We start from the raw sequence: 11,392 nt of genomic DNA on the forward strand, positions 1-11,392 counted from the left end.
TCTTGCTAGAGGCGCGCACTCGTCACGCTGCAGTAGTAATGCCTCGTTTCCGTCTTTTCGAAGAATTGGCACAACGGTTTGCCACCGTCTCCCTCTCGTGAGGCCGCTGGCGCGTGGCTTTAGCGCTCAACGTACTGTCCATGATGCCGACGCGGTCAAAACGAGTCGACGGACGCACGTTCCCTGTGCGCCGAAGTCTCTCTTGATATGTGATCCGACCCTCAGACAGACGAAGCCAAGGGAAGACCCAAGGCCGCAATGTGCGTTCAAAGAATCAGTGCTCAGTGTGTCCTGCAATTCACACCAAGTCTCGCAGCTGGCTGCGTTCTTCATCGACCCGAGAACCGAGTGATCCACCGCTTAGAGTCGTGAAAAATAGTTTGTTCAATTCAGTACAGTACAACCAGGGTTTTAGGCACGTGGCGTCTCCCTGTGTGTGGTTTCGAAGAGCGCCTTTCGGCGTGCGCTCCTCCAGTCTCGCTCTTTCGGCGGCCGCGTCTCAGCAGCTGAAAGCCTAATGGCACTCCACTCCTGCTACTCGCGCGTGTGTTTTGCGCCCACGCCTTCCTCGCTTGCCCTCGAGGTAGCTTATGCCGTTTGCGCGCACTCGAAGCCGGTTTTACCTGCCATCCAACCACCGGACCCGTGTGTCTCGTGTGCACGTTCACATCGCTCCACTAAAAATTGCAAAGAGCGACAGAGCCATGATTAGGGCTAAGCCGCTGTGGAGTCTTTAACGGCTACACGGCCACGGGCAGGGCTTCACCCCCATCGACGTGCTTCGCTTCAGTCAGCAGTAGGTTCATAGAAGGGCCTCAAACACACACACACTTTCGCATCGGCAGATCGCCGCAGCATAACCGCTGTTGATCCAACAGCCTACTTGAGACGAAAGACAAGAGCCCGGCGCGCGTACTCGCGCAGCTCTCCAAAACCACTCGGCCAGTGCCAGGGACGGCTCCCTGCGCCGGCGCCACAACAAGTCTACTTGAGGCGGAAGACGAAGCCAGCAAGGGCCTGGCCGCAAGTGCGTTCGAATCCGGGACTACAGTCCCTCGTCTGTCCGTACTTCCTCTTTCGACGTGCGGCGCCTTCCCAAAGCGCACAAGTCCGCTAACCGCAGAACGCTTCCGACGTAGCAAAGCCGCGTTTCCTTCGGTACTTCGCAGCAACGCCGCCTTTCCCTCGGCGGCGGGCGAATAGCCTGCAGACGTCGTCGCATTAAACCGCGATCTCGACACCTCGCGCGTCACGAGCAGGAGCCGACCGGCAGCCTCCGGCCCTTTCGGACTCGGTGGCATTTGCCGCGGAGGACGGGAGAGCACTTTAGGCCACGGTTCCTTCCGTACTTGGCAGCCGCACCCTCATACCGACAGTTCCATGACCGACCGAGCGCCACACCGTTCCTTTAGTACTTGGGCGGCAACAAAGTCGGGTCGTTACTCCATACTCGCCGCAGGAAGCGACCGGCAGCCGCCAGACTTTTCAGACTCGGCAGCGTTTGCCGCGGAGGACGGGAGAGCGCTCGCACCACGGTTCCGTGTGTGTACTAAGCGGCAGCGGCATTAGCTCTCGACCGTCAGTTCCTTGACCGACCGCACGCTTCGCCGTTCCCCTCGTACTGGGCAAAGCAGCAGGTCGGGTCGTCTTACTCCCATTCCGCGCAAGAGCGCCAAAGCGGACAGAAAGCCCACCCAGTGTGCGTTACGCCGTTTCTACCCGCGGGCGCGGCCAAGCCAACCGTCCAAGGTTGCAGCCGGCGTCCACTGGGCGCAACAAATTTGGCACGGGGCGCCCCTCAAAATTCAGGCAGTCCCCGGCATGTTCGGGTATAGCCGTCCCCGCGTCCAAGCGGGGCCAGCGGCGGAAAGCGTCGGGCGCAGCGAGCTGCTTCACCCACACGGGGTAGAAACAATGGCGCTCGCCACCCTTCACAATCCGGTAATGATCCTTCCGCAGGTTCACCTACGGAAACCTTGTTACGACTTTTACTTCCTCTAAATGATCAAGTTTGGTCATCTTTCCAACAGACCGGCGCAACCGAAAGGCCGCGCCGGACATCGGTCCGAAGACCTCACTAAATCATTCAATCGGTAGTAGCGACGGGCGGTGTGTACAAAGGGCAGGGACGTAATCAACGCGAGCTTATGACTCGCGCTTACTGGGAATTCCTCGTTCAAGGGGAACAATTGCAAGCCCCTATCCCAATCACGAAAGAAGTTCCACGGGTTACCCAGTCTTTTCAGACAGGGATAAAGACACGCTGCTTCCTTCAGTGTAGCGCGCGTGCGGCCCCGGACATCTAAGGGCATCACAGACCTGTTATTGCTCTGTTTCGTGCGGCTAGGAGCCGCTTGTCCCTCTAAGAAGGTTGTAAGGTGCTGGGAACCCCGCACCTATTTAATAGGCTAGAGTCTCGTTCGTTATCGGAATTAACCAGACCAATCGCTCCACCAACTAAGAACGGCCATGCACCACCATCCACCGAATCAAGAAAGAGCTCTCAATCTGTCAATCCTCCCAGTGTCCGGGCCGGGTAAGTTTTCCCGTGTTGAGTCAAATTAAGCCGCAGGCTCCACTCCTGGTGGTGCCCTTCCGTCAATTCCTTTAAGTTTCAGCTTTGCAACCATACTTCCCCCGGAACCCAAACACTTTGGTTTCCCGGAAGCTGCCCGCCGAGTCATTTGAGTAACTCAGGCGGATCGCTGGTTGGCATCGTTTATGGTCAGAACTAGGGCGGTATCTGATCGCCTTCGAACCTCTGACTTTCGTTCTTGATCAAAGAAAACATTCTTGGCAAATGCTTTCGCAGTAGTTCGTCTTGCGACGGTCCAAGAATTTCACCTCTAGCGCCGCAATACGAATGCCCCCGTCTGTCCCTCTTAATCATTACCTCGTATTCCAAAAACCAACAGAACAGAAACGAGGTCTTGTTCTATTATTCCATGCAAGTTTATTCAGGCGACTCGCCTGCGTTGAGCACTCTAATTTTTTCAAAGTAAAAGCACCGGCCTTCTCGAGGCACACAATGAAGTGCACCAAGAAAGGACCGGCATGATGTTCAGTCCGAGCCGTCGCATCGGGTAGATGCACTACTCGTCTGGAACTGAGATCCAACTACGAGCTTTTTAACCGCAGCAGCTTTAGTATACGCTATTGGAGCTGGAATTACCGCGGCTGCTGGCACCAGACTTGCCCTCCAATTGATCCTCGTTAAAGGATTTAGAGTGTACTCATTTCAATTACGGGGCCTCAAAAGAGTCCCGTATTGTTATTTTTCGTCACTACCTCCCCGTGCCGGGAGTGGGTAATTTGCGCGCCTGCTGCCTTCCTTGGATGTGGTAGCCGTTTCTCAGGCTCCCTCTCCGGAATCGAACCCTGATTCTCCGTTACCCGTAACAACCATGGTAAGCAAGTAACCTACCATCGAAAGTTGATAAGGCAGACACTTGAAAGAAACGTCGCCGGCTCGTGGCCATGCGATCAGCACAAAGTTATCCAGAGTCACCACACAATACGGGCCGAAACCCGATCGATCTTGGTCTAATAAAAGCACCCGTCGCCCAAAGGGCTTCAGGCTCACTGCATGTATTAGCTCTAGAATTGCCACAGTTATCCAAGTAGGAAGAAACGATCTAAGGAACCATAACTGATTTAATGAGCCATTCGCGGTTTCGCCTTATTTCGGCATGTACTTAGACATGCATGGCTTAATCTTTGAGACAAGCATATGATTACTGGCAGGATCAACCAGGTAATCGTTCAACTGCGCGTCCAGCCTTTCAAGCAGGCCGGACGCCGTTTTTGCGATGCCGAGGCCACCTTCAGGCGCCCCAACACGCTTCGTTCTCGCAAAGGGTAGCACTTTGCACAGTCCGAGACGACGGCGTTCGAGCTCGCAACGGCGCCCTCCCCGCAGGGCCGGGTATCGCCACGCGGCAAGAAGCACGCAACATTCTCGATAGACCGGTTGTGTCGACTCGATCGCGGCTTGCGGTTTCTCTCGAGCCCGCAGCACTGGTGGACCGACCGACACTTGCAACGTAGCCGAGACGGCAAAGCCGCTAGGCGACGGGTCACGCCCGCGCCTTCGGCGCTTTCGTATTTGATTCGTCCGAGGACGATGCGGAACACACTTCGATATCGTGGAAAAAGCGTCGTCCGACAACCAGCCCCTAACGCATCAAGCGGATGAGGCTGCAGACGTCAGCTGTGGGATCCACGGGAGCGATACCGGGGACACGCTTGACGGGCACGAAGCCCGCCGCATATCAAACACCCAGGTCGCTTTGGGGGCGACTGCTCTCTGGGACCCCCATATAATAGCAGCGATAAGTACCCAGACCTCCATGGGGCCGTACTCGTGCCACTTTCGACGAGCGTTTGGCGAAAATCGTGCCGCCTCGTAACGCCGCGAGCAAGATTGAAAGCTTACGTCGGCAGCACAATGCCGAAGTCGTGAAAGCGCAGCGCGTCCACCGAATGCGCGAACGGCAATTTCTCGCCAATGGCCAGTACGGTTTCCTGCACAATTGCCTGTCTGTCGCCCTACGGGGCCCCCGGCCGATCGATTCGAGGCACGCTAGCACGGCCCCTTCGCCATTTCCGAGCACGAGTGCGAACAGTGCGGGCGGCGTGCTCGACGCCCCGGCTGACGTCGTTTCGGACTTTGTCTCTTCGCGTGCTCGCGGCAACGCCGCGGCCAACGACGACGTCTGCGCGGTTCTTTGCCGGTTCCCGGCGTGCTACAGTGCAGCCCTCTGCAGGGTGACACCGGCTCCGTCGTGGCCGTGCGGCGGCTTGTACGCAAAAGTTGCGTCAAAGGCGTCGCGCTCGCGCCGCCCCGGCACACGCGGTTTCGGACTTTGTCTCTTCCAGCGCTCGCGTAGTCGTGGGCACGATTGTCGACGTCGCAACGGTGCGCGGACACCGCCACGAGCACGCGCAAGACGAAAATCGCACTACGGTACAATGTCGGCCGGGGCCGTACGGCCCCTTACAGTAGCAGCGATAAGTGCCCAGACCTCCATGGGGCCGTACTCGTGCGACGCGGCGGCGTACTGCGCCGAGCCGAGCGCCAATATTTGGCTTTTGCAGGGCGGATTCGAGCTCTGGCGATCGCCGCGGTACCGCCGCTCACCGATTCAAGGCACGCTAGCGCGGCCCCTTCGCCATTTCCGAGCACGCGTGCGAACAGTGCGGGCGGCGTGCTCGACGCCCCGGCTGACGTCGTTTCGGACTTTGTCTCTTCGCGTGCTCGCGGCAACGCCGCGGCCAACGACGACGTCTGCGCGGTTCTTTGCCGGTTCCCGGCGTGCTACAGTGCAGCCCTCTGCAGGGTGACACCGGCTCCGTCGTGGCCGTGCGGCGGCTTGTACGCAAAAGTTGCGTCAAAGGCGTCGCGCTCGCGCCGCCCCGGCACACGCGGTTTCGGACTTTGTCTCTTCCAGCGCTCGCGTAGTCGTGGGCACGATTGTCGACGTCGCAACGGTGCGCGGACACCGCCACGAGCACGCGCAAGACGAAAATCGCACTACGGTACAATGTCGGCCGGGGCCGTACGGCCCCTTACAGTAGCAGCGATAAGTGCCCAGACCTCCATGGGGCCGTACTCGTGCGACGCGGCGGCGTACTGCGCCGAGCCGAGCGCCAATATTTGGCTTTTGCAGGGCGGATTCGAGCTCTGGCGATCGCCGCGGTACCGCCGCTCACCGATTCAAGGCACGCTAGCGCGGCCCCTTCGCCATTTCCGAGCACGCGTGCGAACAGTGCGGGCGGCGTGCTCGACGCCCCGGCTGACGTCGTTTCGGACTTTGTCTCTTCGCGTGCTCGCGGCAACGCCGCGGCCAACGACGACGTCTGCGCGGTTCTTTGCCGGTTCCCGGCGTGCTATAGTGCAGCCCTCTGCAGGGCGACACCGGCTCCGTCGTGTCCGTGCGGCGGCTTGTACGCAAAAGTTGCGTCAAAGGCGTCGCGCTCGCGCCGCCCCGGCACACGCGGTTTCGGACTTTGTCTCTTCCAGCGCTCGCAACCATGTCGGGGCCGACGCCGACGACTGCGTGGTGTTTCAACGATTGCCGGCGTGACACAATGCAGCTGCGTGCGGGATGCCAGCGATTCCGTCGTGTCCGTGCGGCGGCTTGTACGCAAAAGTTGCGTCAAAGGCGTCGCGCTCGCGCCGCCCCGGCACACGCGGTTTCGGACTTTGTCTCTTCCAGCGCTCGCGTAGTCGTGGGCACGATTGTCGACGTCGGAACGGTGCGCGGACACCGCCACGAGCACGCGCAAGACGAAAATCGCACTACGGTACAATGTCGGCCGGGGCCGTACGGCCCCTTACAGTAGCAGCGATAAGTGCCCAGACCTCCATGGGGCCGTACTCGTGCGACGCGGCGGCGTACTGCGCCGAGCCGAGCGCCAATATTTGGCTTTTGCAGGGCGGATTCGAGCTCTGGCTATCGCCGCGGTACCGCCGCTCACCGATTCAAGGCACGCTAGCGCGGCCCCTTCGCCATTTCCGAGCACGCGTGCGAACAGTGCGGGCGGCGTGCTCGACGCCCCGGCTGACGTCGTTTCGGACTTTGTCTCTTCGCGTGCTCGCGGCAACGCCGCGGCCAACGACGACGTCTGCGCGGTTCTTTGCCGGTTCCCGGCGTGCTATAGTGCAGCCCTCTGCAGGGCGACACCGGCTCCGTCGTGTCCGTGCGGCGGCTTGTACGCAAAAGTTGCGTCAAAGGCGTCGCGCTCGCGCCGCCCCGGCACACGCGGTTTCGGACTTTGTCTCTTCCAGCGCTCGCGTAGTCGTGGGCACGATTGTCGACGTCGGAACGGTGCGCGGACTACGCCACGAGCACGCGCAAGCCGAAAATCGCACTACGGTACAATGTCGGCCGGGGCCGTACGGCCCCTTACAGTAGCAGCGATAAGTGCCCAGACCTCCATGGGGCCGTACTCGTGCGACGCGGCGGCGTACTGCGCCGAGCCGAGCGCCAATATTTGGCTTTTGCAGGGCGGATTCGAGCTCTGGCGATCGCCGCGGTACCGCCGCTCACCGATTCAAGGCACGCTAGCGCGGCCCCTTCGCCATTTCCGAGCACGCGTGCGAACAGTGCGGGCGGCGTGCTCGACGCCCCGGCTGACGTCCTTTCGGACTTTGTCTCTTCGCGTGCTCGCGGCAACGCCGCGGCCAACGACGACGTCTGCGCGGTTCTTTGCCGGTTCCCGGCGTGCTATAGTGCAGCCCTCTGCAGGGTGACACCGGCTCCGTCGTGTCCGTGCGGCGGCTTGTACGCAAAAGTTGCGTCAAAGGCGTCGCGCTCGCGCCGCCCCGGCACACGCGGTTTCGGACTTTGTCTCTTCCAGCGCTCGCAACCATGTCGGGGCCGACGCCGACGACTGCGTGGTGTTTCAACGATTGCCGGCGTGACACAATGCAGCTGCGTGCGGGATGCCAGCGATTCCGTCGTGGCGGTGCGGCGGCTTGTACGCAAAAGTTGCGTCAAAGGCGTCGCGCTCGCACCGCCCCGGCACACGTGGTTTCGGACTTTGTCTCTTCGAGCGCTCGCAGCGATGTCGAGGCGATCGCTTACGTCTGCACGGTTTGCGGTGTGCTACAATGCAGCAGTCTGCCGCACTACACCTCTTGGTTGCCGAGGCCAGCACGGCAATTTACTGAAGCGAGCGCATTGCGCCCAGGCGGCAGCGGACTTTGTTGCTTCGGGAGTGCTCTTGCTGTAAAATTTGAACGGCTGCAGCTGCGCGAAGCAAGTGTACCTATTTTCACTCTCTCTCTGTCTGCCTTTGAGGCGACTGTAATTTCACTTTAAACGCAACTGGAGGCGGGAGCAACCTGATGAGAGTAGGTGGACTTCGGTACATGTAATTTAGAAATTGCTTTCAAGCTTTGAGGACATACACCTTCGCGCCATCTGCTTTCCCCGTCTCTTTGGCACTTTATAGTATGTGCTGCATGCTCTGCATTCCAAAGAAACACGCCTGTCTCTCTCCCTCTCTCACGTTCTTCTTCTTTTTGTAGCTGCTGTTGTAGAAGATGCTATGCTCTTTAATCGCTGTAACATAGAGTGCTTGCACAAGCCAACAACTTTTGCGTGTTTTTTTTTTTTTTCTCTTCCCAAGACGTTTCTGCCATTATTCACTAACTCTCGTTCTTAGTATGCAATGGAGCGTTAGCTCGCGCCATCTACCTTTCTTTCTGTATTGCAAAGTCCGCAGGTTTTCCTAGTTCCGTACACAGATGGCGCCAATGCGTTTTGGCGCCAGGTTCGAACGACCTCGCTCTACTCGTGTTTGGCATTTGAATGTTTCAAAGGGGTTTGCGACAGGGGGTGGTTCTTGTGCAAGGCTGAGCTTTCCAGCTGCGTTTAAGCTATGCTAGCATGTGTGCGTATATATATATATATATATATATATATATATATATAAATACACAAACACACACACACACACATGCATATATACATACACACACACGGTAATGGTAAAGATGATGAGGTAGCACTTTTTTTTTTCTTTTTTTTACAATGCCTGTGTTTCAGATGGCGATCTTTCTCCCCTCTATGTTTCCGGTTGGAAGGAGTGTGCAGCGTTTTCTATATTTATTTTGTCATTCACTTCTATGTTGCTCGTCTTCGTACATGGGGCATGCTACCTAATTCTACCGGTCGATTCGACACGTTGCGATCCGTCCCGGCCTGTGCCGTATCAAAATTTTCAGTGGGCCTTGCGGTAAATAAAAAGAAATGAAGGAAATGCGCGTAGTATATTACAATTGCACACGGGCTTGAAACGAAGCCCTCAAGGAAGGTCACCTTGAGCGGTCGCATTCAGACGGAAGTAAGCATTCCCCTGGCGCGTTTTTTTTCCGCTCGCCTGTTCCGTTTTCTACGAGGTTGCCTTGGTTGGTTTCGCGTTACAAGCAAGCTTGCACTCGGGTCTCGTTTCTACGCGACAGCGTTTCGTTAACAGCGAAAGACTGAGGCGTTGCGAATTCATCCGTGAGATAGGGAGCGTTGAGTCTGTACACAGGCTGAATTTTATAATATTGCCCACGCTGTTGCTGAGGTTACCCATGTCGGCAGGGCGCCCACAAGGCAGTAGTACAATGAAGTGAAGTGAAGGACATCGCTTCTCGGCCTTTTGGCTAAGATCAAAGTGTAGATTTTTAAAGCCCATGTACGAAGATTTACGAAGCCCATCTACGAAGATTTTTAAAGCCCATGTAGGCACCTCTTAATGATCTTTTATGTTTTAGAGAAGCGTTTTGCCATGTATTTTACACCTTTACAGTTTTAGCCTTTTATCACTAACACCACTAACTAGTTTTTTTAGTCATTTGTTTGCGTTTTTAGATTATACACCTTTTATCCGTTTTTTCCTTGGTTTTGTAACATATTTTTGATGTATTTGTAACTAGCATAAATAAAAAACTCTGTTCTTATCAGCTTAATATCTGATACGGGTTCTATATGGACCCACGATATTAAACCTATTTTTGGAAGTTGGCGGAGTGCTTGAAGCCTGCTTCACCTCCGCCGCAGGTCGGCCCGGTATTGCACTACCTCCGGGATCGGCCCCGCTCACTTAGGTGAGACTTCATTCAATCAAAATGAAGAGCACAAGCTCAACGCGAGCACTGACTTGACACGCACCATTCCTATACTACACGCAACGATGCCGGTTCGCGGACCACGAGAGTAATTAAACTGCCACTCCATCTGTGTGTAGCGTCGCACTTGTTGCGTCGCAAATGGGACAGCCGCTCCAGCAAATTTCTAGTTATGGGCTTCGAGAAAAATTAATGAAAGCAAAAGAAAGAACCAGAATTCCTATTTGTCCGATGTCTCTGAATGATTGTCTCCTGTAAAGAGCCACTTGGGGGGATGGGGGGTAGGATTAGCCGTGGGGTTCGCAATCAATATGAATCCCACTCAAAGCCAACACTGGATTTTGGAGTTCACTATCGCTTGGATCCGTAAACCACCGCGCCCACGCAAGCTCGCCCTGCCGCCGAAATCCGCTGCCCAAGTGGAAGAAAGATTCCCTATGAAAGAAAAATAGAGTGCCCGATTTCTGGCAACTACTGTGCAGCCTTTGTGTACACATTTTCGCAGCAGTGGGACCGAGCGCCTCGAAAACAAACTTGTCGTATGCCCGAATGTGGCGAAATATATTCAAGGGTTAAAAGGTGCCTCATCTTTCTAACCTGTATGTTACGAAGACCTGTTGCTACCTTTTCATCATGAACATCATCATCATCATCATCCTGGCTACGCCCACTGCAGGGCAAAGGCATCTCCCATGATCCTCCAAGTACCCCGGTCAGGTGCCGATTGTCGCCATGTAGTCCCTAATCTAATCTGCCCTCCTACCTTTCTGCCACCCCCTGCTACGCTTCCCTCCTCTCGGAATTCAGTCTGTAACCCTTAATGGCCACCGGTTATCTTCCCCCCAGATTGCATGCCCTGCGCATGCCCATTTGTTTTTCCTGGTTTAAACTTTGGTGTCATTAACGAGCGTTTGTTCTCGCACACCCCAATCTGCTCTATTCCGATCCCCCCGTGACGCCACACCCATCATCCTTCTTTCCAGAGCCCGTTGCGTCGCCCTCAGTTACCCTTCGGTAATCCTCAAAGCTTTTTGTTGGGACACTCGTGGCATCTTTCTCGTTTAATGAAGTCAAATTTTTTTCAGTTTTGGGGGAAAACTCAATGAGCTAGGCGCGATTGTGTCCCTGGCGCCGCTCTCAACAAGATGGCGGCGCCCATGCTTTTTGCCTGCAGGTTCGGCCCTACGCAGAACACGCCTGCCGGGCAGTGTAGCCACGTTGAAGGGGCAAAGCGTAGTGCAGTGAAGCGCTTGCTCGGGCGAAAAACGCAAATATGAGCCAAACAGGAATTTCCATTATTGGAAATTCCAGTTCAGTTTGCGCATTGCGTTCGCCTAAGGTAAAGAACACAAATGCGAGTGCCACAGCAGTCAAGTCAAAGCTTAGGATTGCGTACCATTTTTTTTTTTTTTTTCGTGCCTTTTACTCCTGGCCTGCGTGGCCCTAGCGCGCATGCACACGAAAGTAATGAAATGGTGAAAACACGAAATAATGCGGTGCGGCTGTATCATATCTATTTTGTGCGCTTTGTTCTTTGTGGACTACAGCGGTGTGCGTCATGAGAAAGTTTCGGTGCCCTTCTTGGGTGACCAGTGAAGCTATATTTAAAACCACATTGATTTGTACGGTTATTGCTACAAACTGCGTGTGGGTGTTTTTCTTTTTCGCTGCCAACGATGGGTTATCGCAACCGCGATCGGTTCTGCTGCTACGCTAGACGCGTGCTTGCCAACGGTTGGCTCTATACGCGATCTGTCTCGCGTGTGT

The 11,392-nt window shown here is 55.8% G+C and overlaps 3 non-coding genes across 3 annotated transcripts; 1 reads left to right on the top strand and 2 right to left on the bottom strand.

Moving 5' to 3' along the window:
* Nucleotides 1-215: 215 nt before the first annotated feature.
* LOC140214663 (5.8S ribosomal RNA) lies at nt 216-368 on the bottom strand. Its single transcript, XR_011891598.1, has one exon. It is a non-coding gene; the product is annotated as a 5.8S ribosomal RNA (ribosomal RNA).
* A 1,574-nt stretch (nt 369-1,942) lies between these two features.
* Nucleotides 1,943-3,757, bottom strand: LOC140214659 (small subunit ribosomal RNA). Its single transcript, XR_011891595.1, has one exon. It is a non-coding gene; the product is annotated as a small subunit ribosomal RNA (ribosomal RNA).
* A 5,651-nt stretch (nt 3,758-9,408) lies between these two features.
* On the top strand, nt 9,409-9,600 carry LOC140214656 (U2 spliceosomal RNA). Its single transcript, XR_011891592.1, has one exon. It is a non-coding gene; the product is annotated as a U2 spliceosomal RNA (small nuclear RNA).
* Nucleotides 9,601-11,392: the final 1,792 nt, after the last annotated feature.

Source organism: Dermacentor andersoni, unplaced genomic scaffold (genome assembly GCF_023375885.2).
Source record: "Dermacentor andersoni unplaced genomic scaffold, qqDerAnde1_hic_scaffold ctg00000538.1, whole genome shotgun sequence".
NCBI classification, from domain to species: Eukaryota; Metazoa; Arthropoda; class Arachnida; order Ixodida; family Ixodidae; genus Dermacentor; species Dermacentor andersoni.